This window comes from Chiloscyllium plagiosum, unplaced genomic scaffold, assembly GCF_037043375.1.
Source record: "Chiloscyllium plagiosum isolate Xiang-an unplaced genomic scaffold, Cpla_swu_hap1 HiC_scaffold_18, whole genome shotgun sequence".
Taxonomy (NCBI): Eukaryota; Metazoa; Chordata; class Chondrichthyes; order Orectolobiformes; family Hemiscylliidae; genus Chiloscyllium; species Chiloscyllium plagiosum.
Window position 1 is genome coordinate 91,903,064 of NW_028270156.1, and position 15,494 is coordinate 91,918,557.

General features: G+C 43.7%; 1 non-coding gene across 1 annotated transcript; it reads left to right on the plus strand.

The window, feature by feature from the left end:
- Positions 1-14,007: 14,007 nt before the first annotated feature.
- Positions 14,008-14,089, plus strand: trnas-aga (transfer RNA serine (anticodon AGA)). The gene has a single exon. It is a non-coding gene; the product is annotated as a tRNA-Ser (tRNA).
- Positions 14,090-15,494: the final 1,405 nt, after the last annotated feature.

The following is a 15,494-nucleotide window of genomic DNA, read 5'->3' on the forward strand; positions in this document are numbered from 1 at the left end:
ATTGGCTGAAAAGGCGCAGACAATTTTCCCTGCAGCGCCAAGACAGAGGATCACATGTAACGGCACACTTAAACAGGATGGCCAGCAGTGATATAGACATCGCCACATATGAAGGACCACTGCTAATAGAAATTTGAAAATGAAATTCACGCAGCAGGTATTCGGAATTATATTATTTTCACCGTTACAGTAGTATTGGGCGAGTAAATTCAAAACAAGGTTTGCTGATGAGAATGCAATAAAGCCCCATCGATCATGATATGAAAGACTGTCGTCCGTAGAGAGAGAACAACAATGTTTCTTCTAAGGTTTGTACTGGGCGACTTTCGCACAAACTGAGACTGCTACTCTCCAGAAAAGATCAGGGCCCGCGGCATGCACTCTTAGAAATGGTGACCATCAGTGCTGGAAACATCCCTGCATATTCAGAACAAGGAAGAATACATATCGAATAAAAGCGTAGATGGCAATTAATTGGACTTGTATTCCCTTTCACCACAACAGCTCGAATGTGCGGGGATATGCAGAGTAAGGTTTACTGACCAGGTCAGAAAACAATTACCTCCACATATCTTGACACACAAGCCTATCTTTCTTTCTGTCCTTTTTTTTTTGAAGCGCCGATCCTTTCCGTAGAAGATGAAGATGATTACTGCTGCCCCGTAGGATCACAGTGGGGCCAGAGACCCGATCGAGCTGCTCAGAACAGTTCGAGTTTGCCGAGAATCACTGAAACTGAGATTGATGACACGTAGACATGGTGTAACAGCTGCCAACACATGTGGAGGGTTTTGGGACGGATTAGGACCCACTCTGGGAAAAAGACTGTATCCTAAGACTGGGGAGTAAGTGTTCAGGTAGAGGACTGGAGAATGGGGTTAAGAACGATATAAGCCAAGATCGAATGGCGGAGCAGACGAGATATTCTGAAAGCGCTAACCGTCCTCCTATGTCTCCAATCTCTGGCCATCTGGTATCTAAGGAAATAGAAACAGAGTTATTTGTTCAGTTGGACGTCCTGGGCAAAGTGAGAGATAGAACAAGCATGATACAGTTTTAGAGACTGGGAAAATGTTTGGAGAGGAAGCATTAAAAGTGAAGCTGAATATAAAGTTTGAAGTCAGGACTTATTCACGAAAAAGGAAGTTTGTAGAAAGGCAGAGGGACATGGAGATGGGAAAAGAAGTGTCACCACTCCCGAAATCTCATTCGGTTTTCATTTTCAAGATACGACCGGACCTGCTGAGATTTTCCAGCAATTTCATTTGTTGATTCTGAAACAGAAGATGGGAGTGATCCTGGAACAATCAGCTCTCTCATGTTATTTGACTTAACCGTTCGATCAAATCATGTCTGTCCCACATTGAAACCTCAGAATCCTTCCCCACCCCCACCCTCGTTACTGGCAATAAACTGTTCATTACATAAACTTACATGAGCACACAACAAGAACAATTGCAAAATGTACAGGGAGAGCTCCGTTCCGTTCCATCAGCACATTCTGAATCAGTTAATTTTTGTTCAGGACCCATGAGACATTAAGCTGTCTCTGTCAGACGACTAACAAATGGCCATTCGCGTTCTGTGTCTTTGAACACTTTGGTTGGTGCACGGATGTAATGGAATCTAACGTTTTCAAACAGACATCATTCATAGTATATTCAGCTGCATTGATAAAGTTGTATCTGGCGCTTCCAGTTAAAGTGCAGACAGTTTTCACTCAGAAACCGACGTGTGATCAAAGCAGGAGGACATATGTGTCAGCGAAAGCAACAAGAATGCTCCACCAGCGTTGGCTTGCAATTCTGCATGTGGAACGAAGAGCTGGAACTCTCTTTAACAGTGAAAACGACTATTATGGGGCTTGGACGGACGACTCTCTGATTAAACACCTCACATTCACTGAACTGATATCGCCAGGCCTGGCACACGATGATGTAGTTTGCCATTTCATTCTGAGCATAATTCACCTGGCACAGCAATTTGCAAAGATCCAGCTCATTCCTCCCAATCACAAATAACATCATTCACATCTTTCACTTTTGTTATTTCTTCAAAACATTACAATCCTTTCAACACTTGTCCCGGCATTTAAGGTTCAACCCAAATATTTTCATATGAAGTGATTTCCAGTGACTCTGGCAGATAGTAAATCAGTCGGAAAATTACCAAAAGGAACCCAACCGTTTCTGTACACGGTGTTGGGAATTTCCCATCTGCTGACGAGACAGAGTCCTCACAATCAACGTTTTCTTTGTTCTTCCTGCCTGAAACGTTTACCACTTCTTATTTTCAAGACAGGAGTTTTGTTTGTAACACGTTCCAAGAACAGGAACAACCTTCCAAACTCCTGAAGCCGTTTCCAATTTAAAATGGAAGTTTTGTTCTTTTCCCACGGGAAGAGCAATTAATGAGAAAGGAGTTTCCACGATCTGTGTCCCAGGGTTTGGCAGGAAGCCCTGATTGAAGCTGCAGTGGCCGCTTTCATTTGGCATCGGGGATTGGAGAACATTGTGTTGTATTCTGATGCGTGTAAACGTCTTGCTCCCTGTGGACTCGGGGTGAATCATGGATACATTTACGGAACAACACTGCCTTCCAGTCTCTGGCCATCTGCTATCTAAGGACATATTTGTTTAGTTCGAAGTACTGGGCAATGTGAAAGATGGAACAGTTCTGATACAAAATTGGAGACAGGGAAAATGGTTGGAGAGGAAGTAATAAAAGAGAAGCTGAATATAAAGTTGGAAGTCAGGAGACATTCAATAAAAAGGAGGAGTGTGCAAAATCAGGTGTAGATGGACATGGAAAAGAAGTGTCACTAGTCCCGAAGTCTTAAATCGATTTATATTTCCAAGATGCTACCAGACCTGCTCAGATTTTCCCGTAATTTCATTTGTTTGTTTAGAAACAGAAGATGGTAGTGATCCTGGACCAAACAGTTCTCCCGTGCTCTGGGGATATTTGACTTACAGTGTCTATGTCCCACACTGAAACCTCACGATCCTGCCGCACCTCCACCCTCGTTACTGTCAATATAATATTCATTACGTTAAACACAAGACGAACAATTGCAAAACGGTGAGAGAGAGTTCCCTTCGGTTTCCATCAGAACAATCTGAATCACTGAAAGTTGGTTCAGGACCCATGTGACATTGATCCGTCTCTGTCAGACCCCGAGTAAGTGACCATTCGCTTTCCGTGCCTTTGAACACTTTGGGTGGTGCACGGTTGGTTTGGAACCTCACGTTTTGAAACGGACATCATTCATTTTATTTTCGGCTGCCCTGATAAAGTTGTCTCCGGCGCCTCCAGTAAAATGGAAACAGTGTTCACTCAGAAACCGACGTGTGATCAAAAGCAGGCGGACAGATGTGTCAATGAAAGCAGCAAGAACATTCCCCTGCGAAGGGTTGCAATGCTGCACGTGGAACGAAGAGCCGGAATTGTATTAAGTAGTAAAAGCGCCCATTGTGAGGCTTGCACCCACCACCCTCAGATTAAGCATCTCACACTGCACCGAATGAGCTAACCAAGCACTGTGCACTGTGGATTAGTTTGCTATTACATTGCGAGCATAATTCATCAGAAATTTGTTAGGATCCAGTTCATTCCTCCTAATCACAAAAATATAATTCACACCTTTCACTTCAGTTATTCATTCAAAGCATTACAATCTATTCAGCTCTTGTCCCGGGATTTAAGGTTCAACCTTAATATCTTCATATTTTTACCCTCACCTTTATGTCGCTGATGTAATTTCCAATCACTCTGGCAGACAGTAAATCAGTCGTGAAATTACCTAAGGAAACCCAATCATTTCCGTTAACAGTGTTGGGCATTTCCCATCTGCTGACGAGACAGAGTCGTCTCAATCAACATTTTCTTTGTTCTTTCTTCCTAAAACCTTTACCACTTCTTATTTTCAAGTCAGGAGTTTTATTTATAACATGTTCCAAGAACTGGAGCAGAATCTAATGTCCTGAAGCCCTTTCCAATTTAAAATGAAAGCTTTGCTCCTTTCACACGGAAAGAGCTGTTCCTAAGGAAGGAGTTTCCACGAGTTGTTTCCCATGACTTGGCAGAAAGTCGCTTTCTGTTGGCATCGGGAGCTTGGAGAAAATGGTGTCGTATTCTTCTGTGTGTAAACGTCTCACTCCCTGCGGACTTGGGGTGAATCATGGATGAGTTTTCCCGGTTACAATGTCAATACTTGGTCGGGGTAAATGCTTGTGCTGAAATATTTGAGGCTTATTCCCTGGGTGGGCTCGAACCAGAAACATTTCAGCCAGCTGCGCTGACCATTTGAGATACAGAAACTGCCAACGCAGATATCCAAAAGCAAAGTTATCGACGGGATATGAGGATACATCGGATAGCAGGAACTTGCGTTGTTTTCAGAGACGGTCGCTGATTTTATCACCGAGAGGGTAAGCATACTGAGGAGCTGCAAACACTCAAATTAAAAGGCATCCACACATGCGCAGTTCCCTCACATACATCTCCACATAGTCGCTCACTTACGATGCTGGTATTTGAAGCCACGATTCGATAGAAATTGAAGCTTAAAATCCAGCATAGTAGACCGCTAGACCACGCTACCACACAAAAGCCAACACTCAGATTTGATATGACTAGTGTTTCAGCATCGATTCACTTCAGGCACTTAGACCTCGCAAATTTTGTTATGAAATTGGCGTAATTTAAGAAGAAAGATTAAAAAAAATGTACAGACAAGGAACAGGCCCTTCATCCTTTAAAGCCTGAGCTGATCCAAATCTACTTTTTAAACCTGTCACCCAATTCCTAAGCATCTGTATCCCTCTGCTCCCCACATACTCATGCATCTGTCCAGATGCATCTTAAATGTATCTACCGTGATTACCGCTCCCGTCTCTGTTTGGAACGCGTTCCAAACACCCACCATCCGCTGTGTCAAGTAGTTGCCGCGTATATTCCTCTTAAACTTTTCACCTCTCACCTTGAAAGCGTGACCCCTCGGTATTTAATCCTTCAACCTGGGAAATATCACAAACAACATTGGCCACAGCACTGATCCCTGTGGAGCACTACTGGCCATCTTTCTCCATTTCCAGAAACTCCCTTCAACTGCCACTCTCTGTCTCCTATGGCTCAACTAATTATTTATCCACCTGTCTAGAACACCCTGCACACCATGTTACTTTACGTTCTGTATTTGGTTACCATGGGGAACCTTATCTAAATCCTTAGTGTAGTGCATGTATATGACACCAACAGCCTTTCCTTCATCTATCAACTTGGGTATTTCCCCGAAAAACTCAATGCCTCACACTGGTATGCACATTACTTTCTAAATATGAATAGATCCTATCCCTCAGTACCTTCTCCTGCAACTTTTCCAACACTGATATGAGGCCCATTGTTCTGTAGTTATCCGGAAACCCCTACTATCCTTCTTGTACAGGAGACAATATGAGCAACGTTCCAGTCGGCCAGAACCTCACCTGTGCTGAAGAATGCCACGAAGATATCTGTCAGGGCCCCAGCTATTTCCTCTCTCACCTCACTCAGGAACCAGGGATAGATCCCATCCGTTCCTCGGGATTTGTCCACATTAATTACCCCTAGTCTGCCCTGCACAGCTTCCCTACTTATGTCAACATGATCCAGACTAATCAAATGTCTTACTCTAGACTCAACATTCATCATGTTCCTCTCCTCAGTGAACACTGATGCAAAATAATCATTCAGAATCATACCCACTCTCTAAGATTCGACAGACAGCCTTCCTTCGATTCCCTTAGTGGACCAATCCTTTCTCTGGTTACCCGTTTGCTTCTTATATATGAATAATAGGATTTAGTATTCTCCTTAATTGTGTTAGCGAGAAGTTGTTTCATGACCCCTTTTAACTCCCTTGATTCCTCGTTTAAGACTTGTCCTACTCTTCTCATGTTCCTCCAGGGACCATTATGTTCTTGGCTGCCGAGGCGTTCTGTCTGCTTCCCTTTTCCTCTTGGCGAGTCGTACAATTGTCCTGTCATCAACAGTTCACGAATATTGCCTTTCACATCCTTTGCCTTCAACGGGACATGTCGATCCTGCACTATATTTAACCTATCTTTGAAAGCCTGCCACATATAATCTGTGGGCTTTCCTACAAATAGCTGTGTCCAATCCACATTTCCGACCTCCTGCACAATTTTGACATAATTATCTTTGGCCCTGTTTTGTACCCTTTCCTCAGGACCACTCTCATCTTTGTCAATGAGCATTCTAAAACTTACAGAATATTGGACACTTCCCAAAGAAATCACCCACGGCAACTGTTATCACCAGCCCTGGCTTATTCCCCAATATCAGTTCCAATATGGCCTATTCCCTCGTCGGACCATTGATATACCATTCCAGAAAACTCACCTGGAGGCTTCTTACAAATGGTATCCCATCCAGACCTCTGACGCTAAGAGTATCCCGGTCAATGTTGGGAAAACGGAAATCTCCAATCAACACAAAGTTATTGCCTTTACGTCTTTCCATGATCTGTTTAACGATTTTTTTTACACTTCACGCTCACTGTAATACAGCCCCAAAAATCTAACCTCATCCTTCTTATTTCACTGCTCCATCCATAGTGTCTCACGACCCAAGCCCGACATGGCGTCCTCCTTTCACACAGCCATGATATCATCCCTGACCAGCAATGCAACTCGTTCCCCTTTTTTTTCCCTTCCTCTCCCGTCTGAAGCGTCTATATCCTAGAAACTTTGGTTGCCAACCATGCCCTTCCTTCAACTAAGTCTCTGTGATCGTAATAACGTCATATTCCCCGGCACAAACCTAAGCCCGAAATTCATCTGTCTATACTCCATGCATTAAAGTAGATGCATTTCAGGCCACCAGTTCTTTTGCATTCATCTGCTCTCTGCCTACTCTTCCCATTATTAATGCTATCTTCCTGATTCTTAGCGTTTCCAGTTTCCACCTCACTGCCGACTTGTTTAATCTTGTGGTTCCCAGCCCCTGCCACATTAGTATAAAACGTCCCCAACAACAGTAGCAAAAACTCCCGAAAGGACAACTGGCTGTTCACGATCCCCTTTTCGAATGCTCTTCAGCCGATGGGCCACATCCCTGGCCTGAGCACCTGGGAGGCAACATAACTCTCCAGAATTGCTGATGCTCCACAGTGAGTCCACCCACAGCTCCAAAGTGACCACGCGGTCAAACAAGTGCTGCAGCTGGACACACTTCTTGCAAGTGTAAGTTTAGAAAACCTTGACAAGGATTTGCAAGGTTTGCACTGCTTGGACATGAGAACGAAACTGAATAGGCTTTGTCAGATTCCCAGGAGCTTCAGTGCTTAGATATAGCCTCACAGAAGCTTATAAAATCATGAGGAAGACACGCAAAGTAAATAGTCAGGGAGCACTTTTTCACAAGACACGCGAGTTCAAATCTACATAGCAAACGTTTAATATGAGAGAGGAAAAAATTAAAAGGGATGTGAGGGACACATATTTTTCACACAGAGCGTTTGTGTGTGTGGAATGAATTGCCACATTTAGTGGCAGAGTCTCGTGCACTCACAACATTTCAAAGACATCTGAATGGGTGTATAGACAGGAAGACCTCGGAGAGATATGGCACAAATATTGGCAGATATGTATGGATTAATTTCGGATATTTGCTGCCAATGACCATTCTTCTTGACACTTTTCCAAGTTCGCCATCAAAGATTTTGGTTGAAGAAAAATACCTCACATATCGCATTACCCACTTTGCTCTCCAGCGAAACCAAAAACTGACAGCTCTTAAAGTGGAACAGAATCAAAACTGAAAAGGCAGTACCATGATCAGACACACCGAAGCTTAAGTGCTGTCTGTGAGGCACTGTGAGTCGTCTCTGACATGAACTGCTCGCACAAATAACAGCGAGTCAATTCCAAAACTACTGGAGATTTTGTGTATTGCCAAGTCCCAGAAAGTGCTCAAATATCTTAAAAAATAAACAGAACAACAACGAACCATTAAAAGTGAACATTTCCAATTATATCCGTGATTAAATTCGGCCATCAATGCGCTGGTGCCCCCATCTGATCGAGAGAGTCAATCACCTTTCTCGTTCACCAGGGCAGTAATGAAGTAAATGAAAGTATAGCAACGTTTCACATCGCGATTGCCCACCTTTTCGCCACAGCATCAAAACACGGCGAACAGATTCAATGCAGGATCTTCTTTCGAAATAACGGTGAAATAACCATGTCTATTCACTTTCAGAGTAAACGGGGAACAACACAAGTTGTCTGGAATATGAATAACCAACATAGACTACTTGGGTCCCAGATTCTACTGATGCACAGACTTTCATATGAAAAGGTACCTTGGGTGATTGCCCTACACCCAGAAATCTTCTGACTGCCTTCTGTTTGCCCTGTCACATAAAACGTGTGCTGCTCTAATCGAATTTGTAGTTCTTGACATTTGTCCATATTGCTACTGTGGATTTCTGGTCGTGGCAACTCGTGACTGCCACACAAATTCTTTGCCAAATTTGGATTGTCCCGCAACGTGATTCGCAGTGCACGAACTTCGCAACGAGGATATGCCACGCGGCAAGTTAAAAAGCACGCTTCCATTTATTAAAGTAAGTTTCTGGGAACTGGCAGCCAGATTCCTCCTTACACTCGGAATTATGACAACACATAAACAGCCTCTCTCAGAGACAAGTGACCAATGCCCATCTTGTGCCGGACAAACATAGTTGACAAGATTGCACGCAGGGACTGCACAGAAAACTATAGAGGAGAAGCAGACAGACGACCATCGAGCTGCATTCATGCAGTTCAGTTACCCTGTAAACCCCATGCACAGCTGTTCCTTGTAGGTACACACAGGGCACTGAGTGTCTCTGACTCCGGTACTTGGAACTCGGATTATATGACCGTCTGCAGCACTGGTTACTTCCTTGTGTGAGGTAACTCCGGATGGAACATATATAAAACACGATAGCTCATTAAGAAATACGTCCAAAATAGTACACAAGAGACGTATTTCTGTTGTGTTTCTGGTCCTGTTCCTGACATGACATCCAGCATTGTACTTATTGTGTGCTTCCTGACGGTTCGGTGCATGCTTCCGTGATCGCATTGTGTGCAGTAATCTGCGTTTTAGCTGTGATTATGTGCGTTTGAAACCCAGGACCACGTGCCTCTATTCTGTTTTCTTCTGCTCATGCGCAATTGCAACAGTAAACGATCAATTAATATTGGAAAATGACATACACAGGCGTGTGAAAAGCCCAGTTTCCGTGGCAATTATGCAATGGTTAGAGATTACTTTGATTCAGGAGATAAGGATGGAAAATGTGTTTGGGTAGAGATGAGGAACATTGAGGAAAGAGGAAACCAGCCGGTGAAGCTTACAAGAACATGAACAGTAACCACAGTGTAAAAAAAAAGTACAGAAAAAATACCACCTATGAATGCTAAAAGAAGGCAAGAATTATGGGAGAGATTCATTTCCCTTCTTCCACTCCCGTTTGAATTGTAAATAAGCTTTGAAGAAAAACAATCGAAAAGTCATATATGCAACATCGAACAACGTGCGGCATACCTTGGTCATTGATTACTGTAGATTAGAATACTTACAATATGGAAACAGGTCCTTCGGCCCAGCAACTCCACACCGACCCGCCCCAGCCCAAATGCATTCCTCTCCATTAACCCCGTCAATTTAGCACGGCCATTTCATCTAACCGGTACATTTTTGGACTGTGTGAGAAAACCAGAGCAAGAGCACGCAGCCACGGGGAGAAAGTGCAAACTCCACACATTCAGTTGCTTGAAGCGGGAATTGACCCTGACTCTGTGGCATTGTGAAACAGCAGCACTCACAGTGGTGTCAGCGTTAGATGGGACTTATTTGCCGTCTTTTATTGGGAAAAATCTCTTCCATTGTGAGCATCTGGAAAGACCAGCTCCTTCGCCAGAAAAAGAAATGAATATGTCACTAACCTTTGTTTGCTTCAGGTCCAAGAACACTCAGATCAATACCTCTCTTGATCAGCTCTGCTGATCATGTTTGCAAAGAGATCTAGCAAATTGCCAAGTGTGATTTTCATTTCAATCAATAATTTTGACTCAGTTTGGCTGCAAATATCTTTGCTGAACTTTGTACTTTCCTTCTTTTACATTGGTTTCTCGCACCTTAGAATTGACAGCAGAGTTAGGGGAGGAGATGGAAGCATTTCGCCCATTAAGTCAGCGACAGCTTTCAATGAGATCACGGCTGATTTGGTCAATGCTCAACTCTGCTTTTTAGTCAGTACTCATGGCCGAGTGGTTAAGGTGGTAGGTTAAACATCCATTCAGGTTACCCCGCGTAGTTCCGAATCCAGCTGACTCCGCTATGAATGACTTGCTGCTGGGCGAATTTTCGCTCAAAGTTCAAAAAACCTATTTTGCAAACCAGGCCGGTAATTTAATTAGATTTTGGAACTCGGGTTCTTCATCAGAAATGTACCATACTTAAAACATTATCTCTGTTTCTCTTTCAAGATACACTGCTCGACACATCGGGTTTCTGCAGTTGTTATTGAACGTCCTGAGCAGAAGTGCTGCTTTTCATTAGATTCCTTTAATCCCTGTCCTCTGTTCTCTGACTCGGGTCAGTGGCAACACTTCCTCCTGCTCGTTAAAGTGCTCATTCCCCATCATTACAAACAACCGCAGGAAATTGCCACTTAACCATCTTTGTTCCAAAGTGAAACTCACCAGCCTGGGGAATCTCTCCACCAAACGGGATTTCTCATCACTGGACATGATGCAAGCCAGACGATTGTGAAGAGATACTGTGAAAATATTTACAGTTGGCAGTTGGAAAAAATGTTTAGGAAGCAAACCATATAATTTAGGCTCCAGCTTTGGAAATCTTGAGAAACTCTTTGGGAAATGGAATCAGAGGAGGATGAAGAAGTGTGAACTGTCGGACCGAGTAGAGGACGGGACATTGACTCTGATGTTCTCGGGACAGGAATTGATCTGAGACTTTGAAAGAATTCTCGCTCACGTACGTGAGGAATGCAAACTTCATCTGGACTCTGGGACAATGAAAAACTCTGGAACACTCAAGACAATATCCAAATATTGACTGGGATCACTACAGTACGAGATGAGTCAGTTTTTGCCCAGTGTGTGCAGGAGGGCTTCCTGACACTGTGTGTACACATGCCTTCAAGGGATGAAGCCATTTTCGATTTAGTACTGGGTAACGAGCCTGGCCAGGTTTTAGATTCGGAAGTCGGCGAGCACTTTAGAGACAGCGATCACAATTCTCTCAGGTTTACTATCGTGATTGAAAGGGATAGGTGTACTCCACGGAGCAAGAGTTTCAGCTGGTGGAAGGGAAATTACGCTGCAATGAGGCAAGATTTAGGAAGCATAGAATGGGGTAGGAAACTGCAGGGGATGAGCACGTTAAAATGTGGAGCGTATTCAAGGAAAAGCTCCTGTGTGTCCTAGATAAGTATGTACCTGTCAGGCAGGGAGGAAGATATAGAACGCGTGAGCCGTGGTTTACTGAGGAAGAGGAATCCCTGGTCAAGAAGACCAAGAAGTCTTACGTTAGGACAAAATGTGAAAACTCAGTTAGAGCGCTCGAGAGTTCCAACGATATCTGGAAAGACCTAAAAAGAGAGCTGAGAAGAGCCAGGAGTAGACATGAGAAGTTGTTGGCAGATAGGATCAGGGTTAACCCTAAGGCTTTCCATAGGTACGTCAGGAATAAAAGAATGACGAGACTTAAATTTTGGACAATTAAGGATAATAGTGGGAAGTTGAGTGTGGAGTCAGAGGAGATAGGGAAGGCACTAAATAAATATTTTTCGACAGTGTTCGCTATAGAAAATGAAAATGTTGGCGAGGAACATACAGAGCTACTTTCGTCTAGACGAGAAGAGATTGAGGTTCACAAGGAAGAGATATTAGAAATACTGCAGAGTGTGAAAATAGATAAGTCAGCTGGGCCGGATGGGAGCTATCTAATGTTGTTTCGCAAATGCACTGCAGGAAGGTACAAATCAAGCTGATGCTAACAACGGCTCGTTTTGAGCCGCTAATTTGCAGTGAAGTGGCGGCGCCAATAAAAGGTGTCACGCATCTCGTCTAATTTCACATCCTGAGCTCGAAATGACCGGAGGTCTCTCGCTGAGTTTCTGCAGGGTCTTGCTTGGACGACACCATGACACTTTTTCACTGGAGTGGATCATGAAATCGCGTCGTGACTGTGAATAAAACGATGGAAACTTCCAGCAGAGAAGGAGGCGACCCTGAAGCAGGCAGCTGAGGACAAATATTTCTCCTTTTCCAGTGAAAGGCACTGCTTCACAAATTGGAAACTTCCAGTTGGTGATTATCTTCGCTGCTTGTTCACCTTTTTAATTCTGATTCCGTGAAAGTCCATGGAATTACATATCGACATTCTGCCAACGCCTGGCTTGTTTCTTGGGCCAGTGGCATAATGAATAATGTGTCTGGCTTCGGATCAGAGGATTGCAGGTTTGTGTCCTTCCTGCCCCCGAGGGGAATGTTTCACTTTCACCGTGATTTCCGTTGACGCTCCTCGATGAAGTCCTGTCGGGACGTCGCCTCTGTGCTTCCGCATTTAAAACTTGCATTTTTCCTATTGTCCATTTCAAATTCCAGCTCTCCACAACGGACACCTCCGTCAGTTTGGGGGTATTTTCCTGTGTGTCTCCCTCTGTGGGTGAAAATGAGCATGAGTTCCTCAAACGTGTTACAATTCGTTGTGGAAGTATCATACTTCTACCCCATTACTGTGCCATTTAAGAACATAGGATAACCTCATTGACATTTGACCTTGAAACATTAGAACACACGAGACTTTGGGCCAAAGTTCGAAACTGAGATTAGAATAGATGGCTCTCTGATTAGTCGCAATGCACACGGACGGAATGGCCTTTTCCCACTTTGTAAATCTTCGAAAACAAGTTGAAAATAATCTGCAACGAAAATGTTCAGACAGGGTGTTTTATTTACACCAAATACCATAGTATCTATCGCCTTGTCTTGTTATTTACTTGTGAGGATTCAGTCCTCTCAGCACCGTGGCCCGGATCATATTCCCGCTCATGGAATGGTTGTATTGTTCAGCAAACATATCGGTGTACCAGTACTTCTGCCGATTTTCCGATGCTGGCAGGTCATTGGTTTTGTCCAAAACATTATGAAGGTTAACAAAAAACAAATAGCTGCAGTTGCTGGAAATCTGAGCCAAAAACGAAAATTGTTTGCGGAACGCAGCAAGACTGGCAACAGAAACGTCGACCTTCCTGCTCCTCGGATGCTGCCTGACCTGCTGTGCTTTTCCAGCATCACTCTGACCGAAAGTCAGGTTTCCAGCATCTGCAGTCCTCACTTTTGCCTAGTTTCTTCAGTGTCTCTGGTTCCCAATTCAAGAACTCCATCTCTAGCGGTTTCATGTTTGTACCTCCGTGCTGAGGAGTTGAAGAGTGAAGAAAACTAACTCACCCCCTCCATATCTGGGGTAATTAGGGACTGAAAATGAATCGTGTCACATTGAAATATATCTAATGCGACTTAATCTCTTTCTTTTATTGGGAACCATCTCTTTCATTGTAACCATCAGGAAAGATCATTTCGTTCGCCAGAAAAAGAAATGAATATGTCACTAACCTTTGTTTGCTTCAGGTCTAGGAATACTCAGATCAATAGCTCCCTTGCTTACCTCTGCTGGTCATGTTCGCAAAGAGATCTTGCAAATTGCCAAGTATGATTTTCCTTTCAATACATAATTTTGACTCAGTTTGGCTGCAAATATCTTTTCCTACCTTTGTTCTTTTCTTCTTTTACATTAGTGTCTCGCACCTTCCAAATGACAGCAAAGGTATGAAAGGAGATGGAAGCATTTCGTTCATCAAGTCAGCAAGAGCTTTCAATGAGATCACGGCTAATTTGGTCATTGCTCAACTCTGCTGCGCTGTTTGTAGTCATGGCCGAGTGGTGAAGGCGATGGATTAGAAATCTATTGGGGTTTCCCCACGTAGGTTCGAATCCTGCTGACTACGTTATGAATGCTTTCCTGCTGAAACACTTTTCGCTCAAAGTTTAGAAAACCTATTTTTTGCAAACCAGGCTGGTAATTTGATTAGACATGGGAAACTCGAGTTCTTCATCAGAAATGTTCCATATTTAAAACACTATCCCTGTTTCTCTTTCCAGATACACTCCTCCGCACATCGGGTTTCTGCAGTTGTTATTGAACGTCCTGAGCAGAAGTGCTGCATTTCATTAGATTCCTTTAATCCCTGTCCTCTGTTCACGGACTCGGGTCAGTGGCAACACTTCCTCCTGCTTGTCAAAGTGCTCATTCCCCACCGCTCCCTCTCCCATCATTACAAACAACCGCAGGAAATTGCCACTTAACCATCTTTGTTCCAAAGTAAAACTCACCAGCCTCTGGAATCTCTCCACCAAACGGGACTTCTCATCCCTGGACATGGTGCAAGCCAGACGATTGTGAAGAGATACTGTGAAAATATTGTCAGTTGGCAGTTGGAAAAAATGTTTAGGAAGCAAACCATATAATTTAGGCTCCAGCTTTGGAAATCTTGAGAAACTCTTTGGGAAATGGAATCAGAGGAGAATGAAGAAGTGTGAACTGTCGGACCGAGTAGAGGGCGGAACATTGACTCTGATGTTCTCGGGACAGGAACTGATCTGAGATATTGAAAGAATTCTCACTCACGTACGTGAGGAATGCAAACTTCATCTGGACTCTGGGACAATGAAAAACTCTGAAACACTCAAGACAATATCCAAATATTGACTGGGATCACTACAGTACGAGTACTATAGATGAGTCAGTTTTTGCCCAGTGTGTGCAGGAGGGCTACCTGACACTGTATGTAGGCATGCCTTCACGGGACGAAGCCAATTCCGATTTAGTACTGGGTAACGAGCCTGGCCAGGTTTGAGATTCGGGAGTAGGTGAGCACTTTGGAGACAGCGATCACAATTCTCTCAGGTTTACTTTCGTGATTGAAAGGGATAGGTGTACTCCACGGAGCAAGAGTTTCAGCTGGTGGAAGGGAAATTACGATGCAATGAGGTAAGATTTAGGAAGCGTAGAATGTGGTCGGAAACTGCAGGGGGTGAACACATTAAAATGTGGAGCTTATTCAAGGAAAAGCTCCTGTGTGTCCTACATAAGTATGTACCTGTCAGGCAGGGAGGAAGATATAGAACGCGTGAGCCGTGGTTTACTAAGGAAGTGGAATCCCTGGTCAAGAAGAACAAGAAGTCTTATGTTAGGACAAAATGTGAAAACTCAGTTAGAGTGCTCGAGGATTCCAACGAAATCAGGAAAGACCTAAAAAGAGAACTGAGAAGAGCCAGGAGTAGACTTGAGAATTTGTTGGCAGATCGGATCAGGGTTAACCCTAAGGCTTTCCATAGGTATGTCAGGAATAA